Source organism: Eptatretus burgeri, chromosome 14 (assembly GCF_056783735.1).
Source record: "Eptatretus burgeri isolate ZD-2024b chromosome 14, Ebu_testis_v1, whole genome shotgun sequence".
Classification (NCBI taxonomy): domain Eukaryota; kingdom Metazoa; phylum Chordata; class Myxini; order Myxiniformes; family Myxinidae; genus Eptatretus; species Eptatretus burgeri.
The window spans coordinates 73532951-73552963 of record NC_140974.1 but is presented as its reverse complement, the minus strand read 5'-3'; the positions used below and the strand labels follow the sequence as shown (position 1 = coordinate 73552963).

At 44.3% G+C, this 20013-nt stretch overlaps 1 protein-coding gene across 7 annotated transcripts in view; it reads left to right on the top strand.

Moving 5' to 3' along the window:
* LOC147013621 (SH2 domain-containing protein 3C-like) overlaps positions 1-20013 on the top strand; it is a 175593-nt gene that overhangs the window by 55809 nt on the left and 99771 nt on the right. The window contains exon 1 of one of the 7 annotated variants that reach the window (XM_085855585.1): positions 18773-19343. The exons of the other annotated variants lie outside the window; for them this stretch is intronic. The gene's annotated coding sequence lies outside the window, so the exon portion shown is untranslated. Of the gene's footprint in view, positions 1-18772; positions 19344-20013 lie in introns of those variants that run through there. 7 annotated transcript variants of the gene reach the window in all.

The window sequence follows — 20013 nt, the reverse complement described above, 5'->3', positions numbered from 1 at the left end:
GCTGATTCCACAAGAAGGTGGGATTATTTTACGTTGTAGTTGTAGTACTACTACTATTGCTACTTCTACTGGCTAGTACGGTCCTTGTTCTACTCGAGTCCGAGTACAGTCTGAGTCCTACTCAAGTCGTCGTCCTCGTAGTAGTCTTATTGTGAAACAGATTCATGAAGTCTGGAGTCTTGAGTCATGTTTTTTAAAAGTTAACAAAACATCGTAAAGAGATTTATAGGATTCAACCAAAAGTCATGGAACATGATTTAATGGCTGATGCATAACCAGCCTCGACGTGCAACCATTAAATATGTTGTCGTGAGGGCCTCCCCATTCTCTGATCACAGCCTGGACTCTCTACTCAAACTCCTGATACCAGGTATTCATGAGTCAGAGATGGAATGCTCTTCCTTTCCTTGAATTTCTTGTCCTCCAGTAGTTTCAAATATTGGGGTTGTTGTCGAACCCAAAATTGGTGTTTGCAGTATGTTCCACACACTCTTCCTTCAGATTTGAACGAGGTGTACCTGGACTTGTCGCTCTACAAAACCTACTTACGTAGTTTTGTGTTGTCGGGATACCCAATCATTGCACCTGATATGCAATGTTTTGCTTTGGCCACAGTGATGAAAGGCTTGTGTGCAACAGCTCTACTGTGTTATCGCATGGAATCTGTGGCTCGATGAACTGTCTCGGCACTTCCCCGACATCCCCTGAACGCTTTCGTCACATCATGGATGTTCAATGATACAAAACGCTCACCTATGTTCCATCTGGCAATTCATTGCAAACATATTCACTGTTTGTGGGTGATTTTGGATGGCCTGTCATCTTCCAATTAATGGTGACATACCTCATGATGAAACCATCCTGATGAGGGTGCCCACTCTCCGACAGCTAATTATACTCATTGTTGGAATTCCCTTCACTTTCCTTTGGGGCATGATGTTCTGCACCTGTCGACGAGATTCACAATTTAATATGTTTCCGAATGATTTCATGCTTTTGCAGGACTTACAGGATAGTCTGGACTCGACAGACTCCATAGAGTCTAGAGGTATATCGACTTGCCTTTGTCTCGGCTGGGTTCCAATCTCGGCCCAGCTATAAACTGTCATCCTGGTGTCTCGCAAGCAGGGTGAGTCGTCGTCGTGTGTACCGTCGCACGGATGGACGTTAAACAGGCGTCCCGGGTGGACGTTAAAGATCCTCCGGACACTCACTTTGGACTTGTCTAACTATTTGGTGTTGTGCGTTGATCCTCGCAAAACATTTACAAATCAGGGTTGCTTCCCAAATATCACACCTGGATTCCAGTTCAAAGGTGTGTCTGAAAAGTTATCCTGTTACATCAGAACACAAAATTTCCGTCATATATATATATATTGTTGTGGTTACCAAATTCGCAAACCACCATTCAGGTCCCTTAGGTGAGATATCTCGGTAAGTATATGTGTAGTTAGGCCCAAACCCGTTGTCTAGTGGGAATACATGTCATTCATGCGGGCTGCGACTCTTCAGGATAGCCGTTTTTCTTTTACTATCTTTATTTTGGACCAACCGCCATTATTACCACCACCAACCATGTCTCAACAGTCATCACAACATCAACCACCCACCACAACACCGCTTCACCACAACAGCCACGACCTTTACCGTCACACCTCGCAACCGTCGCATCGCCACCGTTCTTGCGCCGCTTGTGGGTACCGGTATTGGACTCGTGCAGGGCGCGCGCCGAACAGCGTGTACAAAACCACGGACTTTCCGCTCCAAAAACGGATCAAAAACGACTCACGCCCACTTTTGTTCCGTCCAATCGGTGAGCGAGGGGCGATTTGGCCCCGCCTCCAGGGCGTTGGAGGGCGGTCGCTATATGCAAATTCATGGATCAAAATGCATTCACGCCCACTTTTTCTCGGGCCAATGGGGAGCGAGGTGAAAGGTCGAAGGCAGGGGGTCAAAGGCGAAGCCACGGGGCTTATATAAGCGGCTGCGTTCGTCAGAAAAGGGTCGTGGTGTGCGTTGGAAAGAGTGAGTTCGGAGTTCAAGAAAGTGGTCGTGTGCGTTGGAGTTAAGACTTCGCAGTCGGGGGAGTTCGCAGGAGGAAGAGTTCGGAGTTGGAGTCGGAGCGAAGAGGACGGAGCTGTGGAGAGGCGGCGGCGGCGAAGGCAGACGAGGGGGTGCTCGCGTCGGTGCCGGGAGCTGCACACCAGGGAGGCCGACGGCGCGACCTGGTCGAGGTGGAGACGCTCGTCGCGGGACCCGAGGCAGAGTAAAAATCCTCCTTTCCCCGAGCATCAGCAACCCCCTCCTGTTTCCCCCCCCGTGCTGAGATAGTGCGACCAAGGGGGCCCCCTTCCCACCCCCTACCAGACACTGTCCGCGAGGCCCGCGGAGTTGAGGCACCACCGCCGCTCCGTGTCTCATCACCAGACGGGTAGGCCCGACACGGTCTCGGCCCCAGGCCCGCCTACCCCCTCATCCTGGAGGGTGGTTCTCTTTTCTTTTGCTTTGGGAATGTGTGTTGTCGGCGCCGTCTGTGAAGTAAAATTGTATAAGTGTTGCCGTGTGCTCGCGTAGTCGGTATTAGATCTGCATTGTCGCATTTGCTTTTTGTCTTCTTCTTTTCTATGTGCTTTTGGTGGAATTGTATATGTGTGCTTTCCGTTCATCGCGAATAAATGTGCTTTATGTTGAACTGTTTTCCCGCTTCGCTTCGTCATTTCTTTCATTGAATCCTCATCTTGCTTCACGTAAAGGGTTGGTAGTGGGCTGAATACGCCCGATAATTAATCGAACCGTCGAGGCCGACGATAACACCGCTCGGTTATCCCGATAGTACGGAACGGGTCGCTTAAGTGGCCCGTGTCCGAAGTCGACCTGCGGCGAGGTGCGATCGCCCGGTCTACCCTCCGTGTGGGTACTTAGGTAGGTCGAATTTGGCGAGCAACCCTATCCCACGCGGGGGCCGATTGGCTCGATCGCGATGAGACCGAAAGGTCCACCCGTGACTGGTTCCCGGCGTTAGTCCGAGAGGGTCACGACTGGATTGTCCGTCCGGTGGGCGACGTGCCGCGATTCGAGTTACGTGGCCGTCAGCACGCCGGCGGGCGCGAATCCGCGACAATATATATATATATAATATATATTCCTTCCGCTCGAATCCCAATAACTTGATGATGTGGTGCTAAGCATAACATGGCTTCCTTCTTGGGACTATGGTGCAGTAATTGATCTTTATTTTGATTGTCTCTCACATTTAATGAAAGGACGAGTGCGTGCATTTGGACACCACCTGCAAGCTTTGAACGGCAGCAGTTGAAGGTTGAAGTCCACAATCTTAAGGCAATTATAAGCTGTGCAAAGCCAACACTGATAAAGTGTAGTGATGGATACAAAATCATCCCACTCACGATGGTTGGCCTCTTTGGTGTTCTCACCTGAACCCTTGGCTCATGATGCTGATATCCCAGGTTCAAATCCCACTTACAGTACTGTGTTGATTTGTCCATCGTTAACTAATATCCTTTGTAAATCATGACAACAGGTACGCTGATGTTGATATGATACATTTGTCCTGTACTTGATTTACGTAGATGCTCCTGTCTGAGTTCTGTCGGCGAAAACGTCACACAGGCACCGCACGCTAAGACGATAACAAAGGAACCCAAACTCCGCTCTCAGGGAAAAACGAGAAACTGCACGACATTCCTGACCACATGCATAACTCGTCCGTCCACCTAACGACATTCAGACAATCCTCGAGAAATAATAAAGAGAATGGGAATATAGATTCCAGACTTAAACACGTCATCACTCCGAGTGATCCCATCACGCACGCCGCACAGACAATTCCTCTCAAACATCCATAAATGGGGTCATTTTGTCTACTCTTGATTTCCCATTATTCTCCTGTAAGAGGCTTTCTAGATTTTGTGTCGGTACACAGGATAAGGGATGGGTGGTGGTGAGGCTGGGGGTGGTGCGGAATGAATAAAGAAGAAATGAGGTTAGGGGTGAATAAATGAATTGGAAAGGCTTTGAAAGGGGAGAGGAGGGGAAAGGGAATTTGTGTACAAATGGAGAGTGCGACGGGGGTGAGGAGGTAGTGGAGAGAGTCGTCAATGTTTTGACATGTAGTTGCTTTACAGGAAGTGATCTCTACACCAAAGTCTGCTCAACATTCTCTCAAAAGCACTTTTCTTCCTTCGTACGGACAAAAAAACCCCCAAAACGGTGAATAACAAAATTTAATATCAAAGTGCAGATAGGCAATTTAGATTTGGGAGTGCCTTTAACAACACGAGTTCCCTTACAAGGAACTTCGACGCGGGAGGAAGGCCGTGAGGCCTATCAGAGCTTGCACTACTATTACCAACCTATGGTTGTTTGTGTAAGTCTGAAATGCCTCCAGGGAATGATAGAAGGGCGCACATTTAACACGGTCCACAGTCTGTAACTTCCATCTGAAGTCACATTGTTCGTTCTCCCTCTCTCTCTCTCTCTCATCTTCCAAAGATGTTTAAAAAAAAAAAAAAATTCCGAATTCCGTGATCTTCCCAAAACAATTCAATGTGTTCCATTGTTTCTGGGGTCGATTAAAGCCTCAAAGTTCTTTTGTGGGGTTTACAACCGAGCGCTTGTTTGAAACGTTAGCACTATCCTCGAACTCTTTCCACCGCACTCTTCACGATTAAACGAGGGCCCCTTCCGCACATTCAGCAGCACTTTGGATGCGAACCCCAAAAAGGTCTTGCTCAGGTATGTCTTGTGAAAGTTCGGGAGGTGCTCGTTAATTTGGTAAATTCAAGTTGTTGTACTCGGGAGCATCATACTTGTGCGTACTCGTGGGTTGTACACGTCCCTCCAGACTTTAGACGGTGCTATATGTACCATAGTTAAGCAACCATAGTTCAACCTTTAAATGTCATGACATCATGAACCTGCACATCCAGAGATCACATACGTGCACAGCGCCAACACTGCTCAATATTCCGCGCTTGGGTACGCCGTTTGCTCAAGTCTCTGTTATCCTAAAACTCATCGTCATAACAAGGGGATACACTTTGAACGCTCATCTTCTTCTTTCACCTTTTTTTGCATGTCCTTGCCTGACGAGCTTTAAGATTGAAGCTTCTGTTCAAAGTTAAACCCAAATAATAATCCGAGTTCTCTTCCAAGGAACTTCAAGGCGGGAGTAGGCCATTAGGCCCGTCAAAGCCTGCGCTGTCGTTGTTTGTCCGTGCTCTATCCTTCAAATGCTGAGGGTCGAGCAAGGAGCACGTACCATGTTTAAAAAAAGTCTTTGGTAGGACTCGGCCGGGGTCGAACCACCTGTATCTGAGTTAATTAGCTCAAACAGTTGTACATGAATAAACCCTGCCATTGGGGTGTGGTGCTATCAGGAGGTGGTGCATCTGAGAGTATGCCATCCTTTGTTTACATAAAGCTGGTTTTGCCTGTCTGCATTTAGGTTGTAGATATCAGAGACCCCACAGCATCTGTTGAAGAGAGTAAGCCATTGTGTGCCGCTACTTTGACCACTCTGGTTGTTTGGGGTTACATGTTTAACTGGAAGGGCACTCGGTAGAGCGCGTACCTCCGCCCTGTAACGCCTGGTCCACGAGAACATATCGGGCCCAATACATTTTTGAGATATCGTGCTATATATCATTTTTGGCCCTATCTCTCAATGGTGAAGAATCACTTAAAAAATTCTAGTAGTCGGATCCGGATCGGGATCTTCACAAAAATCTAATCCTTGTCACACACCGAACCTGTCCACAGAATTTCATCGGGATCCGTCCACAACTTTTTTGAGATATCCTGTACACAGACAAACAAACAGGCAGAAAGGGGTGGAAAACATTACCTCCTTCACTTTCGGTGGCGGAGGTAATTGGTCATAATTGCATGTGGTGGGAGTGTTAAGACATGGATGTGGTGAAGGCAGGATGAACCAAGTGACCTTCACCTTTGTATTAATCACCTTGTACACCTTCGCCGAGCTTGACTGACAATCAAGTCACAATGTCGATGTCTCTGTTCCCGACTGTTGTTGTGTTTCCCTCTCTCACCCCCTCTTGTCTCCTGCTCCTCTCGTTATGTGTTCTGTGTGTTATCTTTTATTTGAGCCTTGACAATGTATACCAAAAAAAAAAAATGGTGGTTTTGTTGTCTTGATCATGTTTCACCTGGGTCAGGGCCAGCACTATGAGGACCTACCTACCAACATACCTGTGTTAGTCATTCACCACATTCTATTGTGTGGAGGTGGTGCTGAATGAAAAAAGGAGAAACGAGGGTAGGGGTGAAGAAACGAATAGAAAAGGCTTTGAAAGGGGAGAGGAGGGGAAAGGGAATGTGTGTAGAAATGGTTTTGTGGACTATTTGTACACACATCCCTTTTGAGGAATGTGGGGGAGGGGGGGGGAGGTAGTGGAGAGAGAAAGGTGGAAGAGAGGTGGAGAGAGGTGGAGAGACACACAGAGACATAAATACGTGTTTTCATTTTGGACATAACGGTGAACGTTAATAATAATTTTTTGCCCATAATCTCTGACAGCACCTTTATGGTTACACATGTAGAAGGCATTTGGTGTGCAGTTGCTCCTGTTGGTGCGTTTTGTGTGCCATTGCTGTGGCATTGTAGTTCACCTGCCAGTAGGAGTACCATGATTGCTATTATTCAGACAGATTATACAACACCTCTGCCAAATGGCAGATTTCCTTCCACTTTTCTCTTTAAATTGGAGAACGGTTCTTCTCTGACGCTGTGATATCAACTTGAGAGGTTTGTGGTGGGTTCCATATTGAATGGTAAATCCATAAATGGTAAAAACATTTTTTTGTTGTTGTTTCTCATTTGTTAACTTCTTGTGTGTACATCTGTTTAAATAATTTATTTATGTCCACATATAACATTCAGAATCTGTGACGACATAATAAGGCTCCTCGAGGTGGTTTTTAAAGAGGCTTTCCAGTTAACCTATCCAGTTGGATCCATGAAAGGTATTTATACATCAGCCTGGGTACCAACACTCGTGGTATACCATTTTGAAGGATATTGTGGGATCAGTAATGGCCACAAACAAGCAAAAGTATGACGGGTCTTGTCTTGAGTCCGCCGCACGCAAGCCAACACAACACGACAACATTGGCGGTGATGAACGCATACTGAGCTCAAGCTAGGCGATTGTCGACACTTTTCGGCTAAACAAAATGGCAGTGAAGAAGAAATTCAGGGAGTGGAATGGAATGGGTGAAAGGTCTGAGTGCCACTGCTTTGGCACATGTGCCGGTCCGTCACCGACGTCATGCCAGGATAAAGAAGCGGATGTGGGTGAAGCCCTGGGTGGAAATCAGAAGGAAGGCTCGGGGAGCGTTCAACGAACCTGCTTGTGAAAATGACTGTGGAAGATAAGGGAACTCGTATATATATTTATTAGTAAATACCAAATACTCGTTCTCTCTGGGTACATTCCGCTGCGGTAAACTCACATTTCCACCTCTCCGTCTCCCTCCCAGAAAGACGTACTTTTAAAATGGGTATCTTTGTTTAAACAGACATGAATTTTTGTTCCAAGTAAATCCATAAATTGGCTTTCAAACTGCATCAGTTTTATTCGAGAAACAGTCACAAAAACTGTGCGTTTTGGCTCCAGTTAATGCAGTTCTGCAATATAAACAAGTATCGACTCTAACCACGCACGCACACGCGCACACGCGCACACGCACACAATTTTAATTAATAGTACAGTATCGGCTATAGCCTGGTGTTGGCTTAGTGGTTAGGGTGGCGGCTTGGGATCCCAGGGTCCTGAGTTCAAGCCCTGTTGGCTGCTGAATTAACACCAGGGGGGTTGACTCAGCCTGTCATCCTTCTGAGGTCGGCAAAATGAGTACCAGTGTACTGGTCCCGGTGTATGCCCCAGTTAGAATAGGTGTACCATATCCCTGTGTGTCACAAGAGGCGACCAGGGTTGGCGTCAGGAAGGGCATCCGGCCAGAAAACATTGCCTCAAGAAAAAGCCCAACCCCTGCACAGCAGGGAAAATGGCTGTAAAAACAGTCATTGTACAGTATCGGCTATTCCTAAAATATAATACAATTTAAAGGATTCTTGTGAATGATGTTAATTTCACAACATCCAATATTTAACTTCATTGTAAATCTCAAAATAGGTTCCTTACCGAAAGTAAGAACCTTAACCTGCAAGCAAATGAATGGTTTCCTGACCGTATGGATCATTATCTGGGCACCGTTCTTCCTCGAGGTTTCGATCATTTCAGCCCAGAAAGTCTCCAAACGGCGGATCCACAACCTCAGTCACAGATCCACAACAGTAGATTACCTACATCAGTAGATCCACAACCTCAGTCACAGATAAGTCACAGATTTTTGCCGATAAGACATCAGTGTGAGAGCCGTCACACCGCCTGCAGGACTCCATAATGGTTGCTATTAGGCCCCGTCTCCACACACTCTTCTTCGTTGTGGTTAACTGGAATGCAAGCGGAATCGTTTGTATACCGGAACCATATCCTCCTTCTCCCTCTTCTTTTTGTGTTTACTGGTGTTATCAGAGCCGTGAGGCTCTATAAACGCCACGCACCCAAACTCCTCGGCTCCAGCCAAATACAATCAAATATGCCACCGACTAAATACTGCACACCCTGTTTCCTATTTTTAACCAGCTTTCTTGAATACAGGATATATCCAGTTTGGATGTGAGATTCACTGATGTATTTAATAAATTCCGGCCCATGAGCAGCTAAACTTTTTGCATTTCGTTGGATAATTTTCATTCATCACCACGGGAATCCTGGGACTGTTTGGAGTGCGACCCTCTGCGTTTTTTGGCCTGATTGGCTGAATATTTTATTCATCGTCGTGGAAGAAAACCCCACCAAGCCCAAATGATTCATGGCTGCAACGGAGATTATATTAATTTTTTTCCGATCTGTTTTTTTTTTTTTGTTTGGGTTGAACAATTTACTATTTCGGTAATAAAACCAATTAACCCCATTTTTGTAATGTTCATATCCACGTCGGTGATTGCACTCTCAGTTTGGCTGGCATTATGGATCTTTTGTCTCAAGCTGAACTCCCACCGATTGAGTTAGTACGTTTACCGGGCCCTCAGTTTTGGTCTTGCTCTCAACCACATTTACGGGGGTCTTAATTTTGGGGACCATCCGGATAGCCTCAGCATTAGACAGTTTCCCCTGCGTCTTCACCTGTTGGATCTGGGCAGCTCTTTGGAATCCAGGACATCCTCTGAAGGCTACACTGTGTTCCCCAACACCATTAGCACAAGACATTTTTTCACTAGTACAGCTTCTGTGTTTGGGCTCTCCATTACATTTGCTGCAGCATTGTTTGCCACCACAGGCTGGAGCAGTATGACCGAACTTTTGGCTCTTGCAACATCTTCAGGAGGGCAGGAATGTATTCCCGTACAGTAAAGGCTTGATACCCCAGGAAAACTTTTAGTGGAAGGAGGACTGTGTTGCCGAAGGACAAAACCACCGAGGTGGTATTGACTTTGACCCCATCCCTGACCATGGTGAGACGGCGGTCGTCAACAACTCCCACCTCCACTAAATGGCTCTTGATGTCGTCAATTTCAATGTAGGGATCAATGCCGTAAATGACTCCTCGACTCTCTCTCTCAGAGACCGAGGAATCTGACACGAGACCCGGATGCCACCAAAATACGTCTCCCATTGAACGACTGATTTACACTCAATGAATAGGTCGCCGGATCTAAGCTTTTTGGCGCTGGACACGTCTCCGAATTCTTTTTTTAATCAGTGTAGCCATTTTAATTGGCTTTTCAGGCTGAAGGGTTTCGAGCCATCAGAGGCCGAAGCTTTGACCAATAGTTTAGCATGGTGCTCATCGGGGATAGAGAGGTCCTTAACCACTTTGGGAGGTTCCGACTCATCGGTACCCTCCTGCTGTGGTCTGACCCCTCTTCCTAGTTCGATTAACCGACCAAGATGAACCCTCGTCATCTTCGCCAGACACATTGATCATCCTTGAGCACCTCCTCCCGGCACCCCGGAAGATTAACTTGGCCAAATGAGCTGAGAATCGACCACAATACAGGCAAGACAGGATACAGAATACCGGAAAAAGCCGATGCACTCTCGACACGCAAACCGTCCTGTAATGGCGTTCTTCTCTATACCATGTCGACCGCACCCCTGTAGTTTTCTCCTACACAGGTGAATGACTGATGACAGTTCACTTTCGAACCATGTCCTGATGTAGTTATGTTACTTTGACGCTTCATGTTGGTCCACACATTTTAAACCATTGGGTCAATTTGATAGCATTTTATGGCGGATTATGATTGGGTGTTTTCACATTTGTGTACTATCGGCCGCATGTCAGGGGCCGCACTTTAGGCTACCAGGGGCCGCGAGTGGCTCGTGGGCCTTGCACTGAAAAGTAGGGCTTTAAAATATATATTTTTAATAATGTATTGATATAAATATCTCGTTAATATTTTTATGATTCGTATTTTATTTTACTAGTTATATTTTGTGTCGTTTTATGATCTTGAAGGAAACTTGTTTTAATCTGCTAACTGTAGCTCCCTGTGTTAGTACACGTCTGACTCGTTTTAATCTATTGACAAGTTTAGTGCTGTGTTGGTAAATGTCTGACTAGTTGTTTTAATCTATTGACAAGTTCATTGCTGTGTTAGTAAATGTCTGACTAGTTTCAATCTAATGATAAGTTCAGTGCTGTGTTACAAAACGTCTGACGAGTTGTTTTAATCTATTGACAAGTTCATTGCTGTGTTTGGTTGCTCTCATAGTTCTAATTATTAGCCCCTATTGGACTTAGCTGGGGGGTTGTGGATTTCGTCTTGATATTCGTGTGTGTGTGTGTGTGTGTGTGTGTGTGTGTGTGTGTGTGTGTGTGTGTGTGTGTGTGTGTGCGCATCCGCAACCATATCTTGGACATGTACGGACCAATTTTATTCGTACTCGGCCACAAGACAACTCATGATGGGATACATATGCACATCATTTTGTTTTGCAAGGTGATCAAAGATGGCTGCCCGGCGGCCATTTTAGTTGAAAAAAACCCCGATGTTGAACACGTCTTCAGCCATTCTCAGACATGCATTTACCAATCATGTTCAAACCTTGCACACAGATAACGAATGATGGCTTACATATGCACGTCATATTTTTTTCAAGATCAAATACAAGATGGCCGACTGGCGGTAATTTTTTTACTTGAATGTCTCCCCAACCATTTCTCAGACATGCTTCGTCCAATTTTACTCAAACTTGGCCCAAGCACGGTACATGATGGCAAACACGTGCACCTCATTTTATTTTGCAATCTGATCAAAGATAGCCGAGTGGTAGACTGGCGGCCATTTTAGTTGTACATAAATATGGGCTAGCCCTTTCACTCCGTACAGCAAAATTACTAAAACAACGGGGGCTCTGATATTTTATGTCTTTTATTTACTTGTTTCACCTGTAACCGTACCAAAAAATAGCTTCTTAGGAATACTTCTGTCTAAGAAAGGCATTCGTACAACGTGGAATGGGAAAGTATCTCGTTTATTAAATAATTTGGTGTGAAGTTTTTATTATTATTATTGATATGGATTTGTAATTCTCAAAAATAAACTGAAGTGTGAGTTTGGTTTTCCTTTTAAAATTCGAGTTATTTTGGATATCTATCATCATGAAACTGATCAAATACAAACCCCTCATTAATTGTTAGGAGATTATCAATGAATCTAAAGATGTTTCCACACCTTCGCGCAGTTATTAATTCATTCCTGCACATGTTCTGGACCAAATCAGACTCGTACATGTGCAGGGATAAAATTGTAAAGAAAGGGGACGGGTATGAACCCATGGGTATCCCTGCTGTCTGCTGGAGTATCTTGTCGCCAAATTTAAAGATCGAATACTTTCTTTAAATTAATTTTTTTAGAAAAACTACATGAATGTTGATTTTCCTTTGTAGACCAGTTTGCTCTGTTTTTGATATACTTTAATGTGTACTTTATTACCTCCTGCAAATGCTTGATCTTCCACTCTTGTCTCTTGCGGTTTTGTGTATAATGTTGAAAAATCACAAGTTGATAGACATTTAGCTTTACCAATTGTAAGATGTGGATACTGTCAGTTATTGGTTTGGAATTCGCAATGATCCAGAATTTCTTAAAACCAGAATAACACGCACACACACACACACACACACACACACACACACACACACACACACACACACACACACACACACACACACACACACACACACACAGACACACACACACACACACACACACACACACACACACACACACACACACACACACACACACACACACACACACACACACACACACATCCTTACATGAGCACACACATACCTAGTAGTAGGTAAGGAGATGTCAGTGTAATTCAAAGGCAGAGACTTTGTCATTTAAAGTTTTTCTCACACAATGGACATAGAATAGTACTATTTTATTGTTTATGAAGCTTTAAAAAAAAAAAAATACAGGAAGCCCTCCAATATCACGGGTTTCAACCAATTGTGTTCCGATTCTGTTGTCGCAGGATTTTAATTTCGATCATTCGCAGTTTTTGAGCTAAGATGAGTCATCGTTTGCACACTGTGCATGATCAATTACTTCCCATGACGAGCCTTGTGGTGTTCCTCACGTACCGTTTTTCAATGAGCCCAAATGTAAAGCAATAGTGGATAGACAGTGTTAGATGTACCAAAAGGCAGAGAAAGGTTATGACGTTTGGCAAAAATATCAAGTTGTTATCGATCGCTTTGTTCGAGGAGAAAATGCGGCACCTGTGTGGGCTGCCATTATGGGGTCAATAATTGTAGGTAGAACCTTCCCTATTGTACTCTTCTTTATTGATAAACCTTCATTTTCCTTCAAACATCATTATCCTTCAAACCTAATTCCCAAATGTTCATTTTCCAACTCCGTATTCGAACCAAATAGCCAAACACTTAATTTCCGACTCCCGGATTTGAACATCCATTCTCAAACACACATTGTTATTCCCAGCTCATGAAACAAATCGAGTTGAAGGGATTTATAACGGAACAGGTTTTTAACACCGATGAGATGGAAGACTATGTCATCTCGTACCTAGGTCTCCAAGCAGGGAAGATCGTAGTTCAAGGTAAGGTGATTTAAGGATCGTGTTACGCTTCTCCATTGTAGGTTGTGGAAATGCTGCAGGCACCTTCATCGTGAAGTTAATGCTGCTTTTCCGTTTGCTGAATCACCTTCCCCACTCACCCCTTCCCCACTCACCCCTTCCCCACTTACCCCTTCCCCTCTCACCCCTTCCCCACTCACCCCTTCCCCTCATACCCCTTCCCCACTCACCCCTTCCCCTCTCACTCCTTCCCCACTCACTCCTTCCCCTCTCACCCCTTCCCCTCTCACCCCTTCCCCACTCACCCCTTCCCCACTCACCCCTTCCCCTCTTACCCCTTCCCCACTCACCCCTTCCCCTCTTACCCCTTTCCCACTCACTCCTTCCCCACTCACCCTTCCCCGCTCCACTCCACCCTCTCCCCTCTAACAGCATCATCCTGAGCTAAATCTCACGGTTTTGTAATAGATTTAAGAGGTAAAACTCGTGTTTTTGTTTAACTTACACTGTATTTTTATGTTTATTTCAATGTTAAGGGGCTGTCACACCTTGACGATTTAGCCAGCGTATGCCGACGTATAAAAAATTTGTCTAAAACGCTGGCACACGTCGAATACGTTATGGGTAAGTTTTGTATACGTTAAGAGCACGCTGGCATGCGTTGTAGTACGCCGAGCTGGTCGACAAATTTTAACATGCTTGAAATTTTTCGACGTATGCCAGCGTATGACTCGCACATTCCGCATAACGCTGGCCATAAGTTGTAGGCACGTTATGCGATCGTTGACACACGTCGACACGCGTTACTTGTAAGTTACTCATAAGTCGAAACACGTCGAGGTAATGTTTAGTGTCAGTGTTCCAGACTCCATGGTTTTTTTTTTTTTCTTTTTTCTTCGGCATGACGGTGATGTTGACACTTCAATTTCTAGTGCGGTTATAATATAATATAATTAATAGGCTGCCGCTCAACGATTAATATCATAACCGCACTAGAAATCGAAGTGTCAACATCACCGTCATGCCGAAGAAAAAAAAAAAAACCATGGAGTCAGAAACACTAACGGGTTCCTCCTGTGTGAACCCCATTTTTATATACCAATTCCCCTGAACGCTGCCAATACGCCATTATACGGTATCTGTAAGTTAGTAACATGTTTAGTAAGTTCTGTGGTCGTCCGGAAGACGTCAATATGCATTGGAGATACGTTACACATAGGTTCAAAGCACGTTACTCATAGGTTAGAAATAAGTTTCGGGTACGCTAAACATTACCTCGACGTGTTTCGACTTATGAGTAACTTACAAGTAACGTGTGTCGACGTGTGTCAACGATCGCGTAACGTGCCTACAACTTATGGCCAGCATATGCGGAAGGTGTGTGTCATACGCTGGCATATGTCGAAAAAAAATTTCAACATGCTGAAAATTTGTCGACGTACTCGGCGTACTACGACGTATGTCAGCATGCTTCAGCATGCTCTTAATGTATACAAAACTTACCCATAACGTATTCGATGTGTGCCAGCGTATTCGGCAAATTTTTCATACCTTGGCATACGCTGGCTAAAACGTCAAGGTGTGACAGCGGCTTGACAGTTCGATGTCGAGTGCGGTTATCATTTGAATCGTCGAGCCGCAGCCTTTTAATAGGCTATGCCACGTGATCGTCGGCGATACGCTGCCGCACGCTATGCATAAGTTAGACTATCGTTGGGCATACATAGGTTGTGAACGCCAACAACACGCTCAGCATTCGTTGATATAAGTTATCTATATGTTATCAAAACGTTCCGTGTACGTTACTAATACGTTATGCCTACGTCCAACTCGTTATGAATACGTCCAAAATTGGAAAAAAAAACATCAATAGTTCAGCGTACACCAGCGTTTTACATACATTTTGATACCTTGCCAGACGCTGGCTAAAACGTCAAGGTGTGACAGGGCCTTTAACTCGATATACACTATGTATATACAGTATATATACATTATATATATATATATATATATATATATATATATATATATATATATATATATATATATATATATATATATAAACATATAGTTGTGCTTATTAATGGCTACTGTCGATCTTCATCAATATCTTCTCAAAGCCCAGGAACCGAACTCCGGCTTTCACATTGGCTCTTGGTTTCCACGATCGTGGTTTCACTATCGTGGCATTTTCCAGGAACCGAACCCCGGCTTTCGCATTGGCTCTTGGTTTCACTATCGTGGCATTTTCCAGGAACCTAACCCCCGCGATATTGGAGGGTTTCCTGTACAGGACACAAAGGGCAGGCACAAACTACAATATTGAACTTTCATAAAACATTTTTGGGATTAAAAGTTCACAAAATAAACCTTCAATTATTTTAAAAAGATACTGCAGATGATATGATGATGATGCCATGGCCAGAAGCTACTGAGAGCTAAAGTTGAATCGGTCAATACACTCCAAAGCATCGGCGATTGTCTGAGACTGCCGCACACTACACGATGATGCGCGATTGTCATGGATAGTCATATACAACATGTTCAACATTTATGATTGGCTCTGATGCACCTGTAAAACTAGTTGACAAGGCTTGTCAACCGCTGCACATCAAAAACTGTCACCAACTATCTTGTATTCTGACGGCGAGTGTGCGGCGGTCTTCATGAAAGAAAAAAAAAACCTGCTTCATGCATTTTTTTGTAGTTTAACGTCAACCAGTTGGTTGTCTCTATGAAGCACAGAGGTATTTACCTCCTGATGCTGTTTTGTACCTCTACAAGACAACGATACGTCCCCTCATGGAGAATTGTTGCCCCCATTTGGGCTGGAGCACTAGCCTGTCACTTATCTTTACTTGATAGACTCCAGAAACACATCGTTAACCTGGTTGGTGCAGAGATTGGTTCAACTCTTCAACCGCTCTCTCACAGTAGGTCAGTTGCCACTCTGTTCTCCAGATATTTTCATGGCTAATGTTCTGCTGGACTTTCTAACTCGGTTCCTCCTGTACGAGTGTTTGGACGTAAGACTCTGTTTGCCATCTCTGCACAACCATGCACCAAAGCTGATCCAAAGTGTAGAACGAAAGGTTATGCAGATAGTTTTATCCCTCGTGATGTCTCGCTTTGGAATTCACGACCTGTAACGTGCTTCCCATTATCCTACGATATACCCAGCTTTAAGAGGAATGTCAATTCATACTTCTTACATATTTGAGGTGACATCACATTTCACCTGACTACTTCTACTTCCTGTGTCTTGGATGTTTTCTTGTTATTTTTCTTTCTTTTATTTTGTTTTGCTTTATCTTTATCCTTGTCTAACTTTCCCTTAGCCCCTTAACTAGAGTGGATTTCTGCCTTGTTTGGGGTGATTTTCCATAATTAAAAAAAAAAAAATAATCAGCTGAAATGTATCCACAAATCATCTTAAATCACCCCACAATCCAAAACCATATTTTCTACCATCTTGAACCCCCCCACCCCACCCCACCCCAATCCCTGATCCTTCCTAATTTTCAGTTTTCCCTCCTTGGAGTTTCCTTTAGTGTCCATCTTGTCCACCACATGCATCCTCTCCTGCCCCCCTTTTCTTCCCCACACCCATTGTTTGTTCAAGTCTCCCTCGAGCTAGGCCTTCAACTCTGCTGTTGGTCTCTCTCTCTCTCTCTCTCTCTCTCTCTCTCTCTCTCTCTCTCTCTCTCTCTCTCTCTCTCTCTCTCTCTCTCTCTCTCTCTCTCTCTCTCTCTCTCTCTGTCTCTGTCTCTGTCTCTGTCTCTGTCTGTCTGTCTGTGTGTGTGTGTTCCTTTTTGTTCTGTTGCGTCCTGATCCATTCAGTGTACAAGCTTTTCCACGAGCCTCAACTATCGGCAAAAAAAGAAACAAATGCAGGTGATGCAAATGGTAGTTTGTAAGCAGATTTCACTCCATCCCTCTAAAAACTTCTTGAGTGAAAAATGACTGGTCAGTGGTAAGCATGATATCACATTTGCCATGTTGTCACCACTTTTATAAACAACATAATCACCATATGAGCTTCTTCTTCTTCTTCTTTCACATGCAGCACATGGCTGTGAGTAGCCTCGTTGGCCGAGGGAAGCTCCCTGGAGATTAAGGCAGGAATTTAGAACTTTGCCAGGCTGTCGGTGATAGCTCGCCTACTCTTCGTCGAGGACACCGTGGGATGTTTAACGCCCACCAACTAAGACTGGCAAATGGGACTCACATTTTAACGTCCATCTGAGGGACGTCACGCCACCCTGCCTGTGAAATTCCAGGATGATTCTTAGCCGGGTCGGGATTCAAACCCAGGCTAGATGGCTCATATGCTAGTGTGCATACCTCTCGTCTAGGCCATCCTTCCGGGTCACCGTACGAGGTATGTGAGGCTAGTCATACTGTATACCAGATATGAGGAAACACGTCGTTCCTCAGTTTTGCCTATTTGTTGTGATTATTAACTATTTTGAGCATTGAGATTTGGTTTGCAGTTTGAAGGTTGATCACTAACTGTGGCTTTGTTGTTTTTGAGTAAAACAAACAGACAAAAACATCCACTGAGCTTATACTTACGAAGAGCAGCCACACGTGGTTGCACATTCTCGTGGAGCTCGTGGAGCCGGACATGGTGTACGTACTTGCCTTCGCACAAAGGGCGGAAAACCTCGTGTCCCTGTCTGTGTGCCGACGAGCGGCTTGCTTGTCACGGCAGGAAATGGGGTCATGGAAATGCAACCCACAGGAGTTTGATCGTCATATCAGTTATCACATGGAGTATCAAGGAAATCCTCACCTACGGAGACATTCTCAACCCGAGTTGTCAGTGCCTGAGAAAATTGTTCGACATTTTTGTTGTTGTTGTTGTTATTATTATTATGTAAAAATTTTAAATCCAACTGAGGATGTATCGACTGCCATTCACGTCTACATTCATCCACATACACAAACAGGAGGATAACGATGGGATGATTAAATTGCTACATGTCACACCGATGAATTATATTAATATGAGATAAGGAAAAATAAAAGTCTCATGTCTTTGTATGAAGTGAGAAAAGAAATTTGCTCGAAAGAGACTGCAATCCATCCATGGACGTGTATAAAGCGGTCCATTCATCACAGAGGCCCGATGGTGCGACAAACACCGAACTGTCGTTTCTGTTCTGCTGTTTCCGTGCATTGTGCTTATTTAGCATTGGCCAAGGTTTGTTCCCTTAACGTCTGTGCAAGTTCACTCCTCTTGGGAACACGGTCATGTGACTCACTCACTACGAGCCATGAACAGTGTTTCACTCAAAGGAATTGTGTCGTGGGCATCCTGAATGTTGTACCTTTATTTGGCAATATGTGCAATGTGTCTCACGCCCACCTAATCATCTGGATGGTCAATTTAATCAAGAGCTCAATACGCTGAAGGAATTCTTCAGATTAGATCTTTATTTCTAACACACACACACACACACACACACACACACACACACACACACACACACACACACACACACACACACACACACACACACACACACACACACACACACACACACACACTGGAAAGTGGCCACATGTAAGTTGCAGGATTATGGCATGAGTGCTGGCTATACAGGTGCATCGAGCAAAGTAACAATATCACAGCAACATGCTGTCATGTCGACCAGCTGGCCAATGATAACATTTTTACTTACGCAAGGTTACTTACATAAGCAGCGAGACAGAGTGTTTAACGATGCAGAAGCTTGCCAGGTTATTTGTCTAAGTGACCTCTTTCAGTCCACAAGCCACTGAGTGGATTAAAAACATAAACAGGTTTTTTAATTTTTTTAAACACCTGTACTGTAAATGTGAAATGTTGTAACCCGAACCCTATTTCATTGCATTACAAAGCTGCGGGTGTGTGCGACTTCAAACATGATTGGAACGAACAAACCATGAAGATTACACTACATATTGGTGCAGATAAACACACTTAACGAAAGGGAATGGATAACTCGGACGTAATGCACATTCAACGTATAAAAATAACTTATGGTTAAAATCGATGGAAAATGCTACAGTTAGATGAGACAACGTCATCGAACAGGAAGTAAGATCAGCTTGACACGCTGGTCGAGCCCATAGGCCTTGCAGCACACCTTAAGCCACAGTCAGTGTGGACGAACATACACACATGAACGGGTAGGGATAATTTAGATATAATCACGCTGAAGTTATAGAATCATCGAAGGTTAAATTGGATGTAAAAATGTTATGTTTAAGTTAGAAAACTTTGCCAAATTGTGCATAAAGCCACGTGGGGGTGCTACGTCAAACTTCGTCCACGTTTTCGTCTTTACATGTTATCTATACAATAAAAGTGAATTTGTATACACGAGTACACCCACTCCCGATGGGACAGTAGATCTACGCTCAGGTCTGATAAGCAGATGTGTAATGCTTCAAGCAAGTCTGATTTCCTCCCTTTCACTTGAGTGTTAAACAGCAGTCGTGACTGTTTCAGAAGGTAATTCTACATGTTTGTGGTTTAAAAAATGTTTTACTTCTGGTCGGGTTGCCCCACGAAACGCCAAGATAAGTTATTTATGCACGTTAACATGGCCAAAAAACCCTTTGGGGAGGGGATTATTATGAGACTATTATTGGGGAGTGGATTTCCACTGGAAGCCTATTATTCTCGTCAGGATTATTAGGGGAACGAGCATTAAATTGCTTGGTCTCCTTTTGTTAGTGGTATATTATAGCTTGCCTGTTCGAAGAACAGAGAGCTATAGCGATATCCTCAGCATCAGCGTGAGCGTGAAAATGTTAAAGTTTTTTTGTGCAAGTTATTTAGAAGCTTGCCATTCAT